The sequence below is a fragment of the Mustela nigripes genome, chromosome 5 (assembly GCF_022355385.1).
Source record: "Mustela nigripes isolate SB6536 chromosome 5, MUSNIG.SB6536, whole genome shotgun sequence".
NCBI classification, from domain to species: domain Eukaryota; kingdom Metazoa; phylum Chordata; class Mammalia; order Carnivora; family Mustelidae; genus Mustela; species Mustela nigripes.
Window position 1 is genome coordinate 148,045,312 of NC_081561.1, and position 22,905 is coordinate 148,068,216.

At 53.5% G+C, this 22,905-nt stretch overlaps 2 long non-coding RNA genes across 5 annotated transcripts; both read right to left on the reverse strand.

The window, feature by feature from the left end:
- Positions 1 to 5,713: 5,713 nt before the first annotated feature.
- On the reverse strand, positions 5,714 to 11,164 carry LOC132017536 (uncharacterized). The gene is made up of 4 exons (XR_009404320.1): positions 10,752 to 11,164; positions 7,503 to 7,642; positions 7,034 to 7,223; positions 5,714 to 6,274 (listed from the first exon to the last, which is right to left on the reverse strand). It is a non-coding gene; the product is annotated as an uncharacterized LOC132017536 (long non-coding RNA).
- Positions 11,165 to 12,683: 1,519 nt separating this feature from the next.
- On the reverse strand, positions 12,684 to 18,337 carry LOC132018465 (uncharacterized). 4 transcript variants are annotated; one of them, XR_009404547.1, is made up of 6 exons: positions 16,749 to 18,337; positions 15,516 to 15,826; positions 14,505 to 15,371; positions 14,121 to 14,280; positions 13,619 to 13,700; positions 12,684 to 13,079 (listed from the first exon to the last, which is right to left on the reverse strand). It is a non-coding gene; the product is annotated as an uncharacterized LOC132018465 (long non-coding RNA). The 4 variants fall into 4 exon arrangements; XR_009404548.1 differs by having other exon boundaries at positions 14,505 to 14,644; positions 16,749 to 18,334; XR_009404549.1 differs by having other exon boundaries at positions 14,134 to 14,280; positions 14,505 to 15,826.
- Between the last annotated feature and the right edge of the window lie 4,568 nt (positions 18,338 to 22,905).

Here is a 22,905-nt window from a genome sequence, read left to right on the forward strand (position 1 = left end):
GCGTACGTGGGGAAGACGCGCCAGCCCACGGCCTGTTCACGGTCCACACATTTCAGCTCGGGGTGCGGGAGACACCCGGGCTCAGGGCGTCCCTCGGAGTCAGGGCGACTTTGGCAGTGGACTCCACTAGGTCCTCCTCTCCTGGCGCGGGCTCATGGGGAGCGCCCTTTCCCGCTGCCGCGGACCCGCAGACCGTAAGTCGTCTCGGGGAGGCACGACGGCTCCCGGGCTCCTGCGGCCAAGCGGGCGGGCCGTGACGGTCATGGGGACGGCTGTGCTCCCCCCGGGGAGGCTCGCTGGCCACGTGTCTAGAACCCGTCAGCGGCGTCGCCTGGGACATTGAGATGCGTCTCGCGGGCTCGCTTCGAGCTCGCACGAGAGGGCGCATGTGATCTCATCGGATCACCAGTGATTCCTATTTCATCCAAAAGGAAAGAAGAAAAGCTCTCGCAAGTGTACTTGTGCTCTGATTAGTTAACAATGTATCTTTTGGGACGACCAAAATAAAACTGTGACTCGGAGAAATAGCTCGTGGGCTCATGGGCACGCGGGCTCTCCTTGGCACCACACATCAGCTGGGCGCGTGCCTCTGGGGAAGTCGAGTCACCGCAGCTTTGGCTAACGACCTGGAGAGTTCTGGTCCCTGCAGTCTTTTAGGAGGACACCTGCCTCGGGGGTGCCAACTTGAGTAAGGGGTGAAGCCAGGACGTCAGAAGAAGTTAATGCAGAGAAGTGGGGGAGGCCTAGGCCCCTCCCCAGGGCTTGGTGCCGTGGACGGAGGGAGCCGGCGAAGGCCCAGCAGGGCCCTGGCTTGGGACGATCTGAGACACACAGTGAGGCAAGAACTGACCAAAGGGCTACATTCCAGCGACGACGCTTTCCTGGCAGCCAGAGCCCAAGGTTGAAGCGGCAAGTGCTGTGTGGCCCAGGGGGTCCAGCAACCTCGGCCACGGACGGCCCAGGCTCCCCTGCCCCCACTCTGGGACCAGCCTGGGTCGCCCGAGGCAACACATGGGCATGGGCACACTTCTTGGAGAGGAGGAGGACCGACAACAAACTCGCTTCTAGTTGCATTCGGACGAATTCGCGCAGGAAGAATGTGCCAGAAAGGTTCTGCCCCGCCTCCGCCTCCCGCCTGTGCTTCAGAGACTGCTCTGGCTGCCCCACTAGGCCCTTCGGGGGTCCGTCTCTGGGTGGACAAACATCTCCAGCTTGACCTCTTCCCTCCTGCACGCCCTCACAACATGGGTCCCCCAAGAACTCCGAGGCACACCTGCCCTGGGACCCCAGAGAGCTGGAGCTTAGGGGTTCCGCCCCAGAGCCTCAGTGCTGTGAATGAGGACGATCCTCCTCTGCTCGGAGCCTTGGGGAGCGGGACCTTCCCATGCCCACCTGCCTCGCCCCTCCCCCCCCGGCCTCCACAGCCCCCCGCAGCCGGCTGACGCCCATGGCTGGGGACCCCACTCTAGCCCTCCCGCCAGAGCGAGTCTGGAGGTCGTTACCAGGACAGAGCGCTCGGTTTTCATTCAGGGTCTTTCATTCAGGGTCAGTCCAGGCCCCCCTGCAGGTGGGGACGGGGGTACCTGGGAGGACTGGCCGGCAGACAGTGGGCGTTTGTGGGCAAAATGACAGGAAAGAGCAGGTGACGGGTGACAAGGGCTTCGAGAGCTGCGGGAGGCAGTGTGGGGTACGCAGGAAATGGAAAATGTTCTCAACTATTACCTGCCACTGGAGGTTTCCTACTCCCCCCGCCCCCCACAACGTTACTGTTTTTCTGTCTGAGGCTTTGCCTCAGGGAAGAGAAAGTCATTTTTTGGCTTTTGAGATCTTGAATACTTGTGTGCTTGTGTGACAAAGGCATTAGTCTGAAAGCTAAAATGCTTTTGATGTGTAAGATCCAGGCTCTGCTGAGCCAGAAAAGGTTTTTCTTGGGATTCTGAGGCCGTGCTGTGAGTGTAAACAGTGAGCTCAGAGGGAGGCGGTGCAGGAGGAAGCAGAGCCCTGGGCATGATGGGTGCCGGGTCCACAGAGCTCCTTGCTCAAGGGAGACAGGGAAGGAAGGCAGCGGGCAGCGCTGTGAGGCCGCCCAGGCACCTCCTGCGACGACCCTTCTGGGACCGAAGCCCTGGGGCAGGGACGGAGGCCCCAGGGAACAAGACTCTCACCCAGCTCTGCAGGGTGGGGTCCCGGGGACTGCGAGCCTCAGGGAAAGGTGCCGACCGGGCATGGCCTGGAGAAGGGGATTGACAAGGGTCCAAGTGGGCCTGAGGGAGAAGCCCAGGGCGCCGGCCGGGAAGGGGGTGAGCGCCAACTGTTCTCATCTCCCAGGACGCCTCTGCCACCTTCTGGACCGCGGTAGGAGCCGGGATGGGGCCACAGGGGAGCCACACGGCCCTTCCCCCATGGAGCCAAGGTCGGAGGCGCGGCTGTGGGATGGCTCGGAGGGCTCGTAAGCAGACCGCCCTTGAGTGTGTTCCGTCCGGGCTCTCTCCGCAGCGCACCCTAGCTCCCCGAGAGCGGGGCTGTCCCCCTCCCCAACACAGAGCTGCATGGGGTTCCCAGAGCAGCCCCTCCCCGGCCACCCACGTCTTCGTCCCCAGGCCTGTGGGTGACGCGCCCTGTGGGTGAGCTGGCCCTCACTGTGTTTTGTGAAAACAAAACCCAAGGCCGTGCAAACAATACTGAGATTCTTGTGTCGGGAGCCAGGGCCTGGCTTTGACCCCGTGCTCTCCACTGGGTTTCCTTTCAGATATTTCTTAGTAAATGGAGCCCAATTCCAGTGAAGACAAATGCTGAGAAATAGACCATCGAACACTTGCCGTCTGTGACAAGTTTCCCCAACCCTCCTAGTTCTCCCGAGCAGAGATGCTCTGCTGCCCCGAGCTCTCCTTCCCCTTTGTGCCTGAAAAAGAGAAAAGTTTTCCATACTCACCCACGGGCTGAGGGGAGCAGGGGGCTGTTTATATGGAAAGGAGATTTCTCTCACCTTCCTAGGTCTTTAGAAATGACTGTGCCCAAGACGGCCTGTGGGGTGACTCAAATAGGCACATTTCCTGAGAGTTCGGGTGACACGAAACACAGCATGAAGACAGTCCGTGCGTGTGCGTGTGCGTGTGCGTGTGTGTGTGTGTGTGTGTGTGTGTGTGTGTGGTGGGGGCACCCCCACTCCGCCACCAACAAACAATTCTCCAACACCTGCTGGGTGTCCCACAATTCAGCCCGATTCTCACGCTACTCAGAAGGAGCGTCCGGTGCCGCAGGCTGAGGGCTCCGTGCCACAAGACTGCCCCTGCCTTCAGACCCCAGTCCCGAGTGCAGACGGTCCCGCAAGGTGGAGGTCCCACGACCCCGACCTCGGGTTTGATGAACTTGCTAGAGCAACTCACAGAACGCAGAGATGCGTAGCATTGCATTTACCAGCCTATTAAAGGACGCGACAGAGGCACCGGTGAACACGCAGATGGGAGAGAGGGCCGCGAGAGGTCATGGGACCTTCTCCGGGAGCCGCGCTCCCCGAATCTGCGCGCGCGCTCGCCCAGAGCTCGCAGATCCCATGCGAGGGGGGCTTTATGGAGGCTTCCTCACGGACGGCGGGCCATTAACCCCCTTTCCTGCCACCCCACCCCCCGCCATAGCCATGGTGGCTCTTCCCAGTGACCAAGCTGCACCCAGGAGCCCTCCAGAGTCGCCCCAATAGAACGAGAGAAGCTTCTAGTGCTCTCGTCCATTAGGAGATTCCAAGGGCTTCAGGATCCCTCTGCTGGGGATGGGGGCAGAGACCAATACAGAGATTTTTACCGTCTCACACTCACTCTCGTGGCTAGCAAGCAGGTGCCGGCTGTTGGCAGGAGGCCTCTCCACGCTGGCCTCGCCCGGCACTACCTGCGCATCCTCACGCACGGCAGCGGCTGTCCCCTGGGCGCCTGATCTGAGAGATGGAGGGCATCAGCATTCTTCATGATCGACGTTCCAAGGGCACACACGTCACATGTCACCCCACTGCAACGTGTGGACCATCTACCAACGCGTAGACCATCACCAGCTCAGTGTGAGAGGCGGCGCTCCGGCTGTGGATTCCCGAAGACAGAGCCCCTGGGCACGCACCGGGGACTGCCTCCCATGGGGGCTGCGGTGCAGGATAAGACAGCCCGTGAGGAGCTGCCATCACATTTCATTCATGACAGCCTCAGAAGCCAGTCTTGCTTTGTGTCTCCTTTCTCATCTGCCCACTACGACAACAGAAACAACCTGCTCTTCCCTTCCAGACTGGATCGTCACTTGGAGATTAAAAATGTTGGTGTCTTGCTGGGATCTGGGATCTCAAAACTACACCAATGGGTGTCATAGCTTTGTATTAACCCACAGAATCCAATGCAGCCGGGAAAGTGCAGAACGGTCCCCCGTGGCACCAACGGGTCGCTGCTGGCTGGGGAGGGAGGGGCATGAGAGTGGGAGACAGTTGGCTCAGTCACCAGAAAGGGCCCGAGATTGAGGGAAGCTGACGTTGGCTCACGGGTGGTCCCCGGGTGAGAAGTAGCAAGAGCCACGACTCCAATTCATGTCATCATAGTTAACGACAAGCGTGCTCTGCTCCAGGCACGGTGACAAGGACTCTGTATACTGACTCACCCAGTCTTTACAGTGACCTTGAAGAAGATGCCGTTATCAGTCCCGTTTTATAGATGGGGAGTCTCGGGCGCAGAGAGGTTAAAGGTCTCATGGGAAGGGTGCGCTAGCAAAGGGTAGATTTAGGGTTTGGGTTCAGGCTGCCGGGAGCTCACACCCCCACAGCACTAGGTCTTTCTGCTTGTCCCACCTGAAACCTGAAAATAGGGGACCTCGGCGGTGGGAAGGTCATGAGTGCCTGGGACCCCGTGCACGTAAGTAAGTGGCTCGCACCGCCTCTGGCACGGGCAGGCCCTGGATGCAAGAGCGATTTTATCCAGTGTGAGAATTCCCAGAAGAACTCGCAGATAGGGCAGGTTTATCGTTATGAAAAAGCTGGGGTTGGCCACTTGCTGGGTCTTACGGCAGGCCAGCCCCTGGCCTCGTCTTCTTTCTCGCCCCACGTGTCCTGGGCCTGGGTTTCCCCCAATTTTTTATCTTTGTCTTAACATAGTCGGTGCGGCTTGGTAAGCCTCTTTAACTCAGCCCAGGAGCGAGGGGAGTATTACTACTACGAAAACAAAATAGCATACCGCACGCATTCCGTTCAGGGTTCTAAGGTTAGAACAATTGTTTCTGTCTTCCCAGCACCTCGTCTGTAAGAGCACAGCGGTGGGGGTGGGGGGGTGAGGTAGAAACACCTCAAAGGGACACGCGCTTGTAGACGTGGGGAGAAGAAAACGTTCTGTGCCTTTCGGTTCTGCGCTGCTTGCTAACAAGCCGCGACAACGGATGACTTCCCAGGGCTCTGTGGTCAGGGCTGACCTCCTCCTCGTGGGCTGTCCTGTCATGGCGTTCTGTTGGGGGGATCCGCAGGGTCAGCGGAGAAGGCTGAGCCCCTCCTCTTGGGCTTCACAACACAGTGGCCTCAGCTGCAAGACACGTGTGACACCGTTTTGCCGCAATCTGTGGGGCAAGCGGGACCGGGACCACCCCTCAGTCCGGGACAGCAAAACACGGCTGTCACACTTGTCACCTGCCGTGGGAGGCAAGGATGGGCCTGGCGGTGGGCCAGAATCAGTGAAAACCGTGAAGGAAAATAGCAGTTTTCTCCTCTTCACATTCCCTTCAATAGTATTGATAAATCATTTTTTTAAAAAATGTTTAAAAATAAATGTTTTCCCCCAAGATGTAGTCAACTGAAGCGCTGTGTTCCTGGCACTCGGGCTCCGGGCCAAGGACGTGCTGGTGAACAGACGGTGGGGAGCAGGAGCGGCAAGGAACAGAGGCACGGACGGGAGCCGAGGCAGTGAGGGGACAGGCCGCCCGTGCTGTGGGGCTGCGTACTGGACCCCGGACGGAGGTAAGGGTCCGCTTGTCACCAGCGTAATGCAAAACCAGCAGCGCTAGACCAGACTGGGCCAGTCATGGACCAGCCTTCACTCTGCTTTAATAGAGATCACTTTTAAGGACCCTCTGTCAACTACAGTAAGAAGGACACCATCGAATGGGGGGTTGCAGACAACGAGGGGTCAAAACTCCTTAGCCATTCATCAGGAGAGAGACAACTTCTGGAGGTGGTGAGTCACACATGGGCCATGCAGATACTCTCAAAAGGAGCTTTCCTCCTCCATGTCCTCCATGCGACCACTTGATATGTAGGAACACCCTGCAAAATGGCCCAAACTCAGCATTATCTTCAGAGGCCCTGGCTTGAAAGGATCAAGACAAATGAGAAAAAAACAAAGGGTCTAAGGAAAATAGGGCTACAGTCGGAGTGCTGAAGTCTTTAACAACAAGTGCTCCATGCCAGCTACACGCTGGGTACGGTAGAGGTAGAAAAATCAACCTGCAGAGGGGGCTGGTCCTCAAATCTCTAGTTGGAAAGGTAAAACTTATACTGAAAAGACATTAAAAATCAATCACCATCACCATCATTACCATCATCACCATCACCATCATCATCACCGTCATCATCACCGTCATCATCACCATCATCACCATCACCATCATCACCATCACCATCATCATCACCATCATCACCATCACCATCATCACCATCATCATCACCATCATCACCATCACCATCATCACCATCATCATCACCATCATTATCATCATCATCATCATCACCATCACTATCACCTCCATCACCATCACATCCATCACCATCAACACCATCATCCTCACCATCCTCACCATCATCACCATCATCATCACCACCATCACCATCACCTCCATCACCAACACATCCATCACCATCAACACCATCATCCTCACCATCCTCACCATCATCACCATCATCATCATAATCATCATCATCTTTATCAGCAACACCACCATCATGATGACATCATCATCACTACCCTGACTAGCACCTCCTAGTTGCTAGGCACTGGAGCATCTGGGCTTCACAAAGACCTTATACCTTCAGCTCGGCCTCTCGTAGATAAGATGACAAAGACAAAGGAGCTCACTACTGGACCAAGATCACCAGCTGGTTGTCATTAGATCTGGGAGTAGAGCCAGGGTTGGCCTGACTCCAGAGCCCATGTTCCTAACCGCTCTGCTTCCTCTCTCCAGCATGCAATGTCCCCAGGAGAGCTCCTTGCTCAAGGCTGACAAAAAGAAAACAATGGTAACAATAGAAAAATTATTTTCTCTAAATATGTAAACAGTGAACACCTGCACTGTTTTCTATGCTACCAACTCTTTAATTTTTGACTAAAAAAAAAAACAATTACATCTAAACAATTTATTTTAAAAAATTCTATCTTCTCATTTCATCAGCGCCATGCACAAAGTTGAAATAAAAATCTGTGTAAAGCAAGCGTTGCAATACTTGAGAATGATGAGGACGACCAGGTCTGACAAGCTGGAATTCAAGATGCATCTACCTGGGTCGCGGGCGTCACCCTATGCCACATAAATCAGCTTCTCCTTCTGCCGTCCTGGGCTTATCAGGGTCATCCTTGCCCTGTAATTCATCCCGAACCCATCAGGTTTACCTTCGGAAAAGTAATTAAGCACCACCCAGCTAAAAGAGGCAAAGATTTAGAATGCATTAGACATGGAGATTAGAATGTAAACACAGAAATCTCAATTAACCTTCTAATCTGCAGGTCAGAAGGAGGGATCTCAGAGCCATGAGGAAAATACAATGCCCGCTTCCTGGAGACCCCACCCCGCTGGTGGCAGAATTTGGGTCACAGAGATTAGTTATAATGACGGAAGGACACAAAGAGCAGAGCATCTCTGAAAGGCCTGTGCCCAGCCGCCCCTTGCGGCCAGCGTGGAGCCTGAGATGCGCAAAGAGCCCTGTGGCCGGCTGCAACAAACCCGGCGTCTGGGACGGTCTGGACAGAAGGACGCAGCGGGGAGGGGGGTGATATATACACGCAGAGGGGCGCGCTGAGCCATGGACAGTGTGCAAGGGCGCGTGTAGGTGCCCCCTGCGCGGCATAGACCGCCGGGCACGGGGCGCTGGGTGGGAGTTTGACTTCAGCCTGTTCACGTGCCCCGGGCAGCGAGGGTCCTGTGAACACAGCCGGGGAGGCTGGAGTGTCACAACAGCTTACTCAAGGTCGCTGGGGACGCTGGGGGACACACCGCCTCCTGACCGCACTCAGGACAGTGTGGCACATGGCTCCCTCCGTGCTGCTCCTCTGTCCCCCTAGACTGCGCCAGTATTCTGAGCAAAAGGTGAACCTTGTGGCAGTTCCTGAAGTGGCCTTGGAAACTGAGAGTCAAAGAACTTGTGTTTCCAGCTGTTTTAATGAAAATATAACTTTTTTTGTTCCCTGTCCTCAAGGGGGACTTCCCCCAGAAGAGCTCAGCAGGAGGCTGGCTCCTGTGGCCTCGGCCCAGCTGCGGGGGCATCTTTCCCGGGACCAGGACCTGAGCTCTCGCACCCACCACCGCACACGGAGCAGCACCGCCTTCTCCCGGCCGGATCCGTAGAAGGCAGAACTGAGCTTTCCACCATGTCCCTAAGCCTCGGGGGAGCCCTGTAGCCCACACACCCTTCCAACGCTCATGTCCCTCCTGGAGCCTCAGGATGGGGCCTACTGGTAATTAGGGTCATTACGGAGCTAACGGATCCTGTGGAATGAGGAGACCTCAGATCCCCTGGGACTGGGGCTTTCATAAGAAGAGGGAGAGACACAGACTCCCACGGGGGGTGGTGCGGGACGGAGGCAGACTCACCCCTGTGCAGAGGCCAAACCCTGCCACGGCCAGAAGTAGGAAGAGGCGAGAAAGACCCTGCCCTTGAGCCGAGGCACTCTGGCGGCTGCTGAAGTCAGTGAATTTGTGCCTGTCCTGCCACCAAGGCTCCAAGATGGCCGTGGGCACCACATCTCTCTCCAGGCAAGGTCACGGTCTCCTGCTCCACCATCTGCCCGAGTGCCCGCATGGGTGAGGTGCGGCAGAGATGGAAAACCTCTGAGATCCTCAGCTGTCCCTCGGGTGGCCACGAGCCCTGGGGCAGGTGTACGCGGGGGTGCGTGTGTGTCTTGGGTGGGATGTCCCCTCTCCCAGCACGCGCATCAATCACGCTGCCCCAGAGACCACTGTGAGCCTTGTGCCTTGAAGCTGACCCCACAAACATGCGTGCTCTGGGGCTGGGGGAAGGCGGCCGTTGGCACCCAGCGCTTGACTGAGGGCTCTTGTGTAGACGCCTGTCTCGAAAGGTGGCCCAGCCTCTGTGGGAGGCCACTGGGGCAGAGGCCACAGGGACAGCCCCTCCCCGTGCACAGAACCCCCTGGTGTTATGCCTTCCCTCCCCCCAGGACATGGGCTGCCTGACTCAGGGGCGATTACAGAACAGCCGAGGCTGTTACAAGTGCCTGTTCCCCGGCCCCTGGCGGGAGAGGGGGAGACATGTCTGCAGGATGGATGGGTCCTTCTCTCTCCGGTGGACTTGCCTGGTCCTTCCAGGAGGATCCGGTCAGTGCCAAGAGCCGGGTCAGATGGGGAAGGTCTGAACCACCCGGCCTAGCCGTGTCCAGTCTGGGGAGGCAGGACTGCAGGAAGTCTTGTGTTCAAACCAACTCCTCTCATAAAAACACACATAAATAAAGCTCAGGAGAAGGCTTTGAAGGTGCTGGTGGGGGGGCTGTTGGAGGGGAAGAGGAAGGAAAGCCGGAACCCACGGGCCTCGCCCCAAACTCTCCGCGGCCGGTCCGTCCAGGCTCCCGCAGCTGCAGGGCTGAGGACCCTGGCTTCCAGCCGCCACCTGGCCGTCACCCGTCCTCCGCGTTGTGGACTTCCGAATGGCTCCTCGTCCCGTACAGATTAAAAGGCCAGCACCCCAGCCGGTAGTCAAGAGCTTCTAGAACTGGACTTGACCCTGGAGACTCAAACTGCTTTTCCCTCCCCAGCATTAATGCTGCCCCTGGTTTCTCCCGAGCAGCCCCTGCCCCGGGGCCTGCCTGCGGGGGGCCCAGCTCCCTGCTCCAGAGCTGCTCGCGCTGGCGCCCTCGGACCGTAGACCGCTCTGCCTTGGTTCCGAACAGCAAGGGAGCCCAAAACACAGACCACGTCCAAATGCCAAGTTGGGTCCTGTCAACGGCTCCCAAAGGACAGGAAAGGAATTCCAGTTCACTCTCGCGACAGGTTCCCTTTTCTGTCCTGGGGGGTCCCCTCACAGCCTGGAGACTCCCGGGCCCGCCTCTGAACTCACTCCCCGTCAGATGCCCGCTGATGCCCCACAGGCGCTTCTCCTTCCCCCCGAGCCTGCCCGCGTCCCCAGTGCGCCCAGCCTGGAGCGGCCACTAACACCCGCCCCAGACCCCCAGGAGGACTGCTAGACCCCAGCCTGCTGGTGGCCCCGCTCTCTGCAGGGGAGGGGGGATTCCCTGGAAACAGTCTTCTGTCACCTCATGGATAATTCTAGTAGGTAAAATTCTCCACCTCGGGACAAGTTTATTGTCTGTAATATTTCAAAATCCCACACCGCCTTAAGGTCACATAACTGATTCTGGCTCGGGTCTCTCGTTCCGAAGCAGGTGACAAAACCCTGAGGTGAGCAGGGTGGTCTCGCTGGTCCCGACACCCTTCACAGCCTCAACAGCCCCTCCCAGGGGGTCCATCAACACCCAGCAGAGCAGAGGAAGGCAACCTTGGCCGCACTCAGACAGGCTTACCTCCTCTTCACCGTCCCGTGCAACCTGATGAGATTTCGCTTCAAATCACATTATGGCAGAGCGGAAATTGTTTCCAGATCACAGAAGGATGCTGGCACAGTTTTGCCGTGACCAGAATACGCTTTGTGATTCCTTTCGCTGTGGTATCCTCAGGCCGTCATGAAACAGAGGAACAGACGGATGCGGTGTGGCCCCAGATGTCTGCCACGAGTGACACGCAGGAGGGTGAGTTACGCTGGATGCTGTCAGAGCTCACGACGTCTGCACACGCAGTCCGAGACCGGGTTGTCCAGCAGCACCGGGGACATCTGGAACTGGATGAGTTGGTGTTAAGTACCTCCTGTTGGGTGCCCCATGGCAGTCAGGGAGATCGTAACTTAGAATTTCCTTCAAGGTTACTGTTGCATTGCATGTCCTGGGCTCAACAAATAAGCAGACTGATTTATGTTGCAGGGGTTTGTAACTATTATAAACTCTAACTAATTCGTAACTATTTAATATTTCAAATCGGTCACCTGCTCACGCTTAATATTTCAAAATATAGTCTTCCCAACATTCTTTTAAGGGAAGCTGACTCTGTACAATTAAATACAATGTGACACAGGGTAATGCTGATGTTTTCTGGGAAAAGTTTCTAAAATGCTTATAAAAGGAACGCAGTCTGATTTGGCATAAGACAGCAATAGATCCTTGAAACGATGGTTACCCCGTGTTCTACAGGCAAGTCGACGCATTTCTCTCTGAGTTTCTTGAGGTCAATGAGCAAGCTTGTCCAGATGATTTTGGAAACAATAAATCTGCCAGGAGGCACCAGAATTCCCTTCAATAACATCAAGGGGAGACTTACTGGCCTGGCTCATTTGCTGGGGTCGGCTTGGGGGGGAGGTGCGGAGAATCGCCCTGTGGAGGGAGCGTGGGCGTTCCAAGCATGCGTCCCGCTCTCCGTGTGCGAACAGGACACACAGCCTCCCTGCCGCTCTGCAAGCCTGACCTTAGGCGGGGCAGCGTCCGCCCCTGCAGCAGGGAGTGGTGCGGGGAGCCCCGGGAGTGAGGAGGGAGCTTCCCGAAGCCGCCGGAAGGCACGGCTCTGACAACAGGTCTGTAGGACCAAACTGGCCCTCCCTCGTTGTCTTTTGGGTGTAGTAAAACTTCTCAACTATCCCAGTGTTTGATGAATTGGACCCAAATTCTTTACAAAACGGGGTCCCATCATCTACCGGAATTCCCGGGTGAATGGCAGGCCAGTCCCAGAGTCTCCTTTTTGCTTACGGGGTTGTCTTTGCCAGCGTAGCTTGGAAACCCACTGTCGCTTCTCCCTTGACCCGCAGACTCACCAGAGCCCACTCATCGAAACCTCGTGTTTGAGACGCAAGCTGAGGCTTCTGCTCAGTACATCCGCGTCAGTGAAAGCACATAACAAGACTGGGGTTCCACAAAGACCTGCAAACAATTAAGAGATCTCACCAAGGGCACTTAACTGAGTTGTAAGGAACTGCGGGTACCATGGGAACGTTGGCCCCTGGGTCCAAGGTGCTGTCCTGCATGCACAGCCCATCACTCCCTCCTGCAGGACCGCTGAGCCCTGACACCTTCTGAGAGGTCACGGTCTTTTCCAGCGTAGACAATGCCGAGGCGATCCTGCCCGGCCTTCAGGAGGCCTCTCGGCTCCACAGTCCATCCAATCACAAAGATTTCCTGCAGGATGTGCTGCATGTCCAGTTTTGACTTCACAAATAGTTCAAAGTTGAGAAGGTTTTATATTTTTTTTGAGTTCAGATGTTACGGTTTAATTTTCCACCACCTCCCTCTGCTCCCGGCACGGTTCTCACCCCCCTCCCGGATGCGGCGAGGACTCAGGAGAAAGTGAAGGTCTCGCCGACCCCCGTCAGATGCTTTATCGCCAGTTCCATCAGAAACACATTTTGTTTTTAAGATTTTATTTATTTATTTGACAGAGAGAGACACAGCAAGAGAGGGAACACAAGCAGGGGGAGTGGGAGAGGGAGAAGCAGGCTTCCTGCCGAGGGGAGAGCCCGATGCGGGGCTCGATCCCAGGACCCTGAGATCATGACCTGAGTCGAAGCAGACGCTTAACGACTGAGCCACCCAGGCGCTCCCAGAAACACATTTTTTAAAAAAGAAAAAATTGTGTTACACGTCCACACTGTTGCCTGATCTTTTCCATGTAGACGGCTCCTGACCTCCGTTTTATGACTTAGACACAGGACCCTTCCCATGCACGCTGGTCGACTTCAGTACTCAGGGGACCGGTAATCAGTTGGCCTCACAACTCGTGCGGTGTAAGTCTTCAGCCAGCTTTGAATTCATCTGAGTATATCAAGGGACATCAAAACCTGACCTAAGTTACGACACACACAGTTTCCGCACCTGGTAAGAGATCACACTCAAGGGATAATGCAGCTTTGGGGTGGTGTTTTCTTTCAGGGAAGCTGATGCGAATTTCTTTCTTCCTCAGGCAGTCCCCAAACATCTTTTTAAATCTAACCTATCTGCCAATAGATAGCCGGTTCACTTGCTTCCAAAGGGCCCCTCACCCCCGTTTTGAAAGTGAGGACGTCTCTCCACCCTTTCCTCCTGGTATCTCCCTCGTTCTCACGATCTCACTAAGGTTTCCTCCAAGACGCTCGCAATCTCATTTCCAAGATCCTTTAGATCATCTGAGTCAGACAGCTCAGGCTGTCTTGTGGAAAGCAGGTATTCTCATTTATTTTCTGACCATTTGGGATTTCAGTCCCTACAAGTTTACTCTGTCCTTTCTGTCTGAACACCATTTTCATGTAAAGGAAGTGAGAACTAAAGTTCACACTGAGTCATTCTGGCTTCTTTTCCATCTGTTCACATTATACCTTCTGCTCCTTGTTTCTTGCACCAAACAAAATGAAGCAAAACAAAAAGCCCAAGACGATTCTGGACTAGAGCATCATGGCCCTGAAATCAGACAGAAGGAAAGCAACTGAGGGATTTGTGGATTCCTAAAGGCACAATATCGGCGAGCGTGCTGGCTTAGACAAAGGACGGTCTGCTGTTGTCTCCAGCTCTTTCCCAGACTTGAACCAGTGACCGGGCACTCCCAAGAGCTAGTGGAAATGCCCCCCAATGGGCACATCGGTAGGAAACCCAGCCCGGTCACCAGGCCTTTCTCTGGTAAGAAATGTAAGCTATAAACTGCTGAGCGGGCGGGACGTCCTACTGGGCCCAAGTCTAGGCAAAGCTGTGCTCTCTCTGAGTGAAAACCCACTGCCTCTGCGTAATTACTAAAAAATTCCCCAAAAGGGTAACTGGTCAGCTGATAAGTTAAATAAAAAGGAATTATAAAAAAATATATATACAGACTCAATCTGAGGGCACCTGGGTAACTAACTGTCAGCGAAGCGTCCAACTCTTGATTTCAGCTCAGGTCATGATCTCAGGGTCGTGAGATGGAGTCCCTGCATCAGGCTCTGTGCTGAGCGTAGAGCCTACAGAGAATCTTTCTCTGTCTCCCTTTGCCCGTCCTCATGTGCTCTTTCTATAAATAAATATGTAAATTTTTAGAATCTTTAAAAAATATATACTCAATCCAAAGGTAGGCCAAAAAAAGGGGGGGGGGGAGAGCAAGTAACACAATAAAGAGCCTTAAGAAGAAGACAGATTTAAACCCTACCATGTCCATGATCATACAAAACACCATGGTCTGCATGTCCCAGTTAAAGTCAGAGACTAGCAGACTGGATTAAAAAGAGTTAAGGCCACCTGTATCCTGCTGGTCAGAAAGCTGACTTGGAAGGCATCTTGGCAGCATCTCACAGAGTAGCGCATTCTCTTCCTGCAGTACGGCGTCCATACTTCAGCAATATCCATGGGACACGAGAACACATGTCCACACAAGCTCTCTGTATAAACATAAAGCAGCTTCGTCCATTACCAGCAGAAACTAGAAAACACAGGCATGCCCAAAAGTTGCTGAATGGAAAAACAAATTGTGGCATTCTTTTCAACATTGTACGGGAAGCCTTTGCCTCTGTGATAAGACAAGAAAAGGATATTAAAGGCATACAACTGGGAAGAAAGAAATAAAGCTTTGTTTTCAGGTGTTATGATCAGCTCTGTAGAAAATCCAAAAGGATCTGTAAACTCCTAGAACTAGTCAGGAATCCTAGCAAGTTTGCAGGACACAAGGCTGATACACAAGTCAATCACGTTCCTTGGGAAATGTAAATCAAAGCAAGAGTGAGATACCACGGCACCCCAGGAGAACAGTCAAACCCGGAGCACCCACACCCCACGTGCTGGTGGGGCACAGAGCGGCAGGAGCTCTCGCTCGTCGCCGGGGGGGTGCCAACGCTGCAGCCCCTTTGGAAGACAGTTTGGTTCCTTCTTACAAAACTAAACACACTCTTACCACACCTTCAAACCAACTGACTTTTTAGTACTTCCCCAAAGGAGCTGAAAGCTTATGTCTACACAAAAACTTGCACGTGGGTGTCTATAACCCCCTTATTCAATGTCGTCCAAGCTCCGAAGCCATCAAGGTATTCTTCAGCAGGTGAGTGGATAAGGAAGCCAACACATTCAGACAAGGGAGCATTCTCGGGTGCTGAAGAGAAACGAGCTGTCGGGCTGTGGAAAGACACGGAGGAGCACTAAACGCACCTCACGAAGCCAGAGACGTCAACCTGAAAAGTCTGCATTCTGGACGGTTCCAAGCGTGTGCCGTCCCGGAACAGACAGGACCACAGAGACCACGGAATGACCGGGGGTTACCTGAGCAGGCAGGAGGGACGAACGGGCGGCGCGTGGAGGACTGGGGACGGGGCCACGGCTCCGATCGCCACTGTAACGGCGGGCAAACATCATCGCACGTTCCTCCGAACCCAAAGAACATACAGGAGTCAACCCTAAGGTCAACCGTGGTCCTCGGGTGGTTGTGATGTGTCCGTGGAGGCCCGCCGGCTGGAACGGTGCACTCCCCTAGCGGTGGTTGTTGCTGGGGGCGAGGCTGCGCCGCGAGGGGTGAGCAGCGGTGGGAAACCGTTACACCTGCCTCTCGACTTTGCTCTGACTTTCAAACCGCTCTGAAAAGAATAGTTTAAAAAATGTAATGTAAACGACATTTTTCTGTCTTGCTGATGTCCAAGCAACATCTTTTCTTCCTTCTCCTACTGTCCTCCATAAAGGGGGCGACATCGGAGGAGGAGACGACCACGAGAGACTGTGGACTCTGGGAAACAAACTGAGGGTTTTAGAGGGGCCGGGGTGGGGGATGGGTGAGGCCGGCGGGGGTGGGGGATAGGTGGGGCGGGGGTGGGCACCAAGCAGGCCATGGACCGCATGGAGCGCTGGGTGTTTCACTTAAACAAGGAATCACGGACACTACATCAACAACTAATAATGCCCTGTAGGGTGGCTAACATAGCATAATATTTAAAAAACCTTTTCTTGACTAGCTGTCAACGTGCTGGTCAGTTGAAGGTGCCGCACGCAGCGCCTGTCCCTTCCTTTACCTTCCCGTGCGCTACAGCCTCCGGCAGAGAGCTAACTGCCGAGCTTTTGTCATGGCTCTTACCACCTGAGCCTCCTTGGTGTCCCCTCAGAAGGAAAGCTGGGGTCAAGGCGCCATCTTTATTTATTTCTTTTTTTAAAAAAGATTTTATTTATTCATTTGGCAGACAGAGATCACAAGCAGGCAGAGAGGCAGGCAGAGAGAGAGAGGGAAGCTGACTCCCCGCGGAGCAGAGAGCCCGATGCGGGACTCCATCCCAGGACCCTGAGATCATGACCTGAGCTGAAGGCAGCGGCTTTAACCCACTGAGCCACCCAGGCGCCCCAAGATGCCGTCTTTAAACCCTTCGACTGCATTTCTAGAAATTCTATTCCTGAATATCTTGCCTGCTGCTGGTTTCAGTGGGAAGTCAGGCTCGAGCATTCAAGATGAAAGTCCCTTTTGTCCCGTGGCCACCCTGGAAGCTGTGACTGCGCGGCAGAAGCTTCAATCACCTCAGGTGATGCCCGATAACTCGCCCGGTGCTTCACTCTCGCCTGGGACGCCGCCTTCGGCCTCCTCCGTCCTTCCTTAAAGGGCGTATCTACAGAAACACTCCATGAACTCGAGAGATGAACAGAGAGGAGGACCTTTAAGGAAGCAAGAAGCAGCTTGTTTTATACACGTCAGCTATGCCAAGGTCAAATCCGAAGGTCAGGCTGGCAGGCTTTTAGAGGGAGAGACGATTTTAAATGTCATCTGAGTTCCCAGACTCCCGGATAAGCAGAGGTCTCAGAAAGTCCCCGGAGAAAGGTCAGTGCCTGCCACTTTCAGACTAAAAGGAAGGTCCTGCCAAAATGCGTTGTGTGGTTTAGAGAGAGAATTTCTGGGGGAAGAAGCTCTTTTGGGAGCACATAGGATATTCGCTATTTTCCCCCTCAAACCAGAAGATTTTTGTGTAACTAGTCACTCTGGAGGAGAGCAGACACCCTCGCCTTCATACACAGCCCGTCAGCCCCGCACCTGGTCCACCCGGTTCCCACTTTCATTTCCTAGAAGAAAACCAAGGCCCAGACGCACCGCTGAGGAAGCCCGTTCAATTTCCGTCTGTTTTCCTTGGACTGAAAAAACCCAGGATTCTAACCTCAACCCAATATTCGACAAGTGGACAAGTGGACAAGGGCTTATCAGTAATTCTAGGCTGTTCTCTGCCCTCCAAGCAAAAACGAGAAAAAAGAAAGAAAAGGAAAGCCAGCTGGGTACGCTGCGCGTGGCTGCCCCGCACTCCCCCAGGTCGCCAGTGCATCCCAGAGCTGGGCCGACGGACGCCCCCGGCCTTCTCCGCCGGCGGAGACTCCCCCCAGCGAGCGGCGGCTGAGGAAGATGAGTCTGTGCAGGGCGTGGAGCCGGAGGGACGCCCGCAGGAGCCCATTTTGCCCCGAGGCCACGAAGAGAAGTCTAGAAGGAAGTCCGCTCCCCCAGGCACCGAGGGCTGCTTGCCAGGGGTGGCGGGTCTGCGACGGGTGGGGGTGGACACAGCTGCGCCTCCGCGCTCGGCTGAGGGAGGAGGGAGTCTCTGCACTCTGCGTCCTGGGTCGCCAAACGGGGGTGTCCGTCTGTCCCCTGGAGCGCTGGACCGGAGGGTGCAGCGAGATGAGGCCTCGTCCCTGCTCTGTGTTGAATAAATTCCGGTCGAGCGTCGGTCAAATCCCCATCCCGTTTGTATTTAAAACGAGACTCTGGCTGCAGCAGATTCAAATGACCTTTCTTCATGGGTCGTAGACCCGGTCACCAGCCCAGCGGAGATGTAGTGACACGAGCGTTCCTGGGAGAGAAGCCACTTCGGTGTGCCTCGTTTCTCCCTGGACGAAACGAGAGCATCGGTCCCACCTCACCGGGTTGGGAGGACTAAGTGTGATCACGAACGTGAAGCTTCCCTCTGGCTCCCCGAGAGTGCGAGGTCGGCCAACCCGGCGGTAGCGACAGGATGACCGAGCCCCACCGGTAAGATCGGTTCAGGTCCCCACACACAGTCGCAATTACAGGGTCCCCCCAAGGCGGCAGAATTATGTGGCGGCGCCGTCTCTCGGGGACGGTGAGAGAGTCTGAGTCGTCCACCGGGGGCAGGGGTGGCGGGTTGGGGGAGGGCGGGGGTGGCGGGGGTCCCGGGGGGCGGGTTGGGGGACCCCAAGGGCAGCAGTTTACCCAGCACCTCTAGACGCAGGAAAATACTCGAAGAGTCTGAGCCGTGACTGTGATTTCCAACAATATTTTGGATCCAATAGGCTGCACCTACTTCATAGCGACACCTAGAAATGCTGAATAAAATATGTCAATCATCCTTTTAAATAGGTAAGGAGCAAATCCCGCAGAGACCAGACTTCCCCGAGGGACGTGCCCTGGCAGCCCCGGGGGCTCTGTCGGCGCCTGGGACACCAGCTCTGGGACGCAGAGGTCGCTGGGAGGTTGGGAAGTAAAACCAAAACCCAACCACAAAGACGGGACCCTCAAAGATTTCCCCTCAGCAATAGCACACTCCGGGAAAAACCCCGTTCTGGCAAGAGGAGATCGCAGACGAGCTCACCTCTTTCCATGGGCTCTGATGTGGCTCTTCTGGGAAGACTTCCCAGAAAATCCATCACCGCCGGCCCGTTCTCAGCTGGGACTGGGGGTCAGACTTACTGCTTGCTCCATGAGGGAACATTCCTTATGAAAGGCGTGCGGGCGGGTGCTGAAACGGAAAGGTGGAAATGGGAAGTCAGCTTTCCGGAACACTGTGGAAGTCCCAGCCTCAAGCCAGGGCTATCCGCTGTGGGCGCGACCATCAGGAGCAAAGGAGCCCCACACTCTGCTTTCTGGTCGACGGGCGGGGCGGGGGTGAGGGGCAGATGCCCCGCGTCGGACCTGCGGGCCTCCGGAGCACCGGGTCCTGCCCCCGCCCCCCGGGTATCTCGTTCCTGGAGGGGCTGCCTTCTTTGTCCACAGTTTGCTATTGATCAGGATATTTTAGAACTTCGAGAATGACCCTTTCCTCACAGCCGCGCGAATGAGTCTGGTCCGGTGGAAATGCTAAAAAAGCCTTTCTGGTAAAAAAGATACCCCTAAACCGTCCAGTTTCAGCACACGACAGGGCTTAACCTACTTAGCGCTCTCACGACAAGACGGTCTCCCTCAGTGGCCATAAATGCTTCCATCTTCTCTAGAACCCTTTGAGCAAAGATCGTCACCCTCTTTGTGGCCTTATTAATGAGTTAAACAAATCTCGGTCACTCACCTGTTTGTAAGAGTCGTGTTTCTAATTTTTGGAAAACTCTATCGGCAAAGCAGAATTTTATGATGGAAACATCAGACCATCATCATCTTATCGTCTTTTTTTTTTTAATATTTTATTTATTTATTTGACAGACAGATCACACGCAGGCAGGGAGACAGGCAGAGAGAGAAGGAAGCAGGGAGCCTGAGGCGGGGCTCGATCCCAGGACCCTGGGAGCTGAAGGCAGAGGTTTAACCCACTGAGCCACCCGGGCGCCCCGTGCTAATCTGTCTTAAGTCACTCTGAGCCCCATGAATGGTGCAGATGTTTTGTGTCCCTGACTGGACACACCCTCCACAAATATCTGTGTAAATTCCAGTTTGAAAATACAATGGGTACTATGCCAGATGAATCGAGTTTTAAGTCTGTGATGATCAGATACAGTTCCTGGGTCCTAGTTTAAAGACACCAATTGCAAATAATGTTTTGGAACAGTGGGGAAAATTGGAGATGGACAGTGGATGTAATAAGATGAATATGTGATTTTGTGCAAAAGTAGAGATAATTAACCAAGAAAAGTTCTTGTGTACGTAATAAACTTGTTACATTTATTATATTATTTCATTATTTTATTATCTATCATTATATCACCATGACAATTATCTTATACATTATAATAAATATATAAAATTATATGACAGCCTTATATAATAATGTAGATAACATAATAGAATTAATATGTCATATTATAATCAGAGTGACATACAATATAATAATAGTATAATAACTATCAATAAATATGATTATGATCTCAACTAAATAAGAAACAGAGAGAGTGCAGACTGGGGACACAGGCTGAGGGTAGAAAGGTCGGTACAAGGGACACTTGGGGTCTCAGCTGGTCAAGCCTCAGATTCTTGATTTCATCTCAAGTCATGATCTAAAGGTCGTGGGATTGAATCCCACCTTGGGCTCTGGGCTCAGTGGGGCGTCTGCTTGGGATTCTCTCTCCCCCTCTCCCTCTGCCCTTCCCTGCCAGGTGCACTCTGTCTCTCCCTCTCTCAAATAAATAAATAAACCTCTTTTTTTAAAAAAAGGACTTTAAAGCCACCTGGGTGGCTCAGTGGGTTAAAGCCTCTGCCTTTGGCTCAGGTCATGATCCCAGGGTCCTGGGATCGAGCCCCGCATCGGCCTCTCTGCTCAGTGGGGAGCCTGCTTCCTCCTCTCTCTCTGTCTGCCTCTCTGCCTACTTGTGATCTCTGTCTGTCAAATAAATAAATAAAATCTTTTTTTTAAAAAAAAAAAGGACGTGAAGAGAAGACTGACTATATATACTGAGATGTGTAGTAATAGTGATGAGCTCAGGGTGGTAGAAATAGTGTTTTCTTTTTCTTATCTCTTGTCTCTTATTCTCTAATTTCAAATATATTCTTACTGTTTTATAATAATAAATGTTTTAAAAATAAATTAAAACATATAAAAACATTGATACTGAAAACTTCCAAGCTGAAAATTTTGTAAGACTTATCCAAGGATAATAATTCTGGGTCTGTGGCAAAAGCAGTCACGGGATTTTCTGGGCAGACACGTCCTTACCAAACCTGCACAGACTTTCCCAGAAACATCGTCACAGAAGAGGGGCTCACGATCCAAAGTCATAAACAGACAAGAGTTTTTTAAAGGTTGAAAAAATTAAAGCTGAAGAAAGAAAGTAATGTACCTGCATCAGTCCAGAAAACAGTGACCGTCTCGTCTACAAGTACGGTTGTCAGAATAATTAATTAATAGAACAAAAATACATAAATGTTATCATAGAATTCCATGTCCCAACAAGCTATATTTCAAGAGTGATAATAAAATAAAGGCATACTTAAAAAAAAAAAGAAAGAAAGAAAGAAAGAAAGAGGAGCATTGGGGGTGATGAAACCAGGAGGACCAGCTCTGGAGAGGAGTTTGCAGGTGTGAGAGGTTGGGGGGATGAGGAGGGTTTGATGGCGCTTGGCTTTGTTAACTTCAAAAGGAGCGTTAATATTTCAAGAGTGAAAATTTGTCTGTGTTTGTAGAAAATACACCTCCAAAGCAGAGCAAAGAGGAGAAGAAATATAGAATAGTCGATCAAGCAGATTGGAAAGAGGAAAACATGAGCTGAGGGAGACCCAAAGCAGCGGAGCCGTCAGTGTAAACCGAAGGCAAGGGGGTAGAAATGAAGCCAGATTTTTAGGAATTAAAAATGTGAATGTTTTGCCTTCATCCGTGAAAAGGCAGAGAGTCTCACATTGGATTTTTTTTTTAAGATTTTATTTATATATTTGGCAGAGGGAGAGAGAGCACAAGCAGGGGAGCGGCAGAGGGAGAGGGAGAGACAGGCTCCCCACTGAGCAGGGAGCCCGACACGGGCTTGGATCCCGGGATCACGGCCTGAGCTGAAGGCAGACGCTTAACCAACTGAGCCCCCCCGGCCCCTTCACACTGGAGAGTTTAGGAAAGAAGAAGAGCAATACATACAGCTGTGCACTATTTTCAGCGAATGCTCAGAGAATGAGAACACAGGTTGGAAATGAAAAGCTGAAGCAGCAGAGGGCCAGTCTAGAACCCAGTTATTCCTATCACGATAGACCACAAACCTCTTCTATGTTCTATCACGCATTATTCACGACCTTTTCCTCCCTCCTCTGTGAGCCTGAAATAATCATGACAAAGGAATCAGGATTCCGGCATTGAGCAGGTGCCTTCTACTGAGACAGGTCTGGCCAGCACCGGGGGGCCCCCAGGACACCGCAGCTCACCAAAAAGCCCCTTTCTGGGACCCCCTGGGCAGGGCACCTCCGCCCCATGAGTGAGACTGTTTATAGAGACGTCCCCAAGTCAGAGTTGAATTTGATTCCTTAATGGGCATCTGCCCTTAGGAACCCTCTCTTCAAATTAAAAAAAAAAAAAAAAAAAAAAAGGATCCTCCCTGCGTGGCCTTTGTCCCGAACGAGGCTCCCAAACATCTTCAGACCCCCTTTCAAAAAGCGGTGACCCGAAGAGTCAGGACACAGCCGGTAAGAGGAGGGAGAGGAAGAGCCAAACACTTCACTCGGCGCACAGACACTTCCAGGAAAAAGTCAAGTTCAGACTCGCACGGCAGATCTCCAGGTCACTCCCCAGGAAAGTCTGTCTGGGGAGGGGCGGGCACCGCGGTCGCGCCCCGGGGGAGACGGACCGCGGGCCCGAGACCCCGCCCGCCCACCCCGCCAGCCTGCGTGTCTCCAACCCTCCGAATCCGTATCCCAACACTGGTCTTCCTTGAGCTGAAAGCTGCTTTTTATTTCTTTCTTTTCGAGGCAAAACTGCATTGAGAGACAAGCAAAAGCCTTTGTTATTAACCCTCGCTCACAGCCTCCATCAGTACACGGGTCACTCTCCGCTTGGGAGCA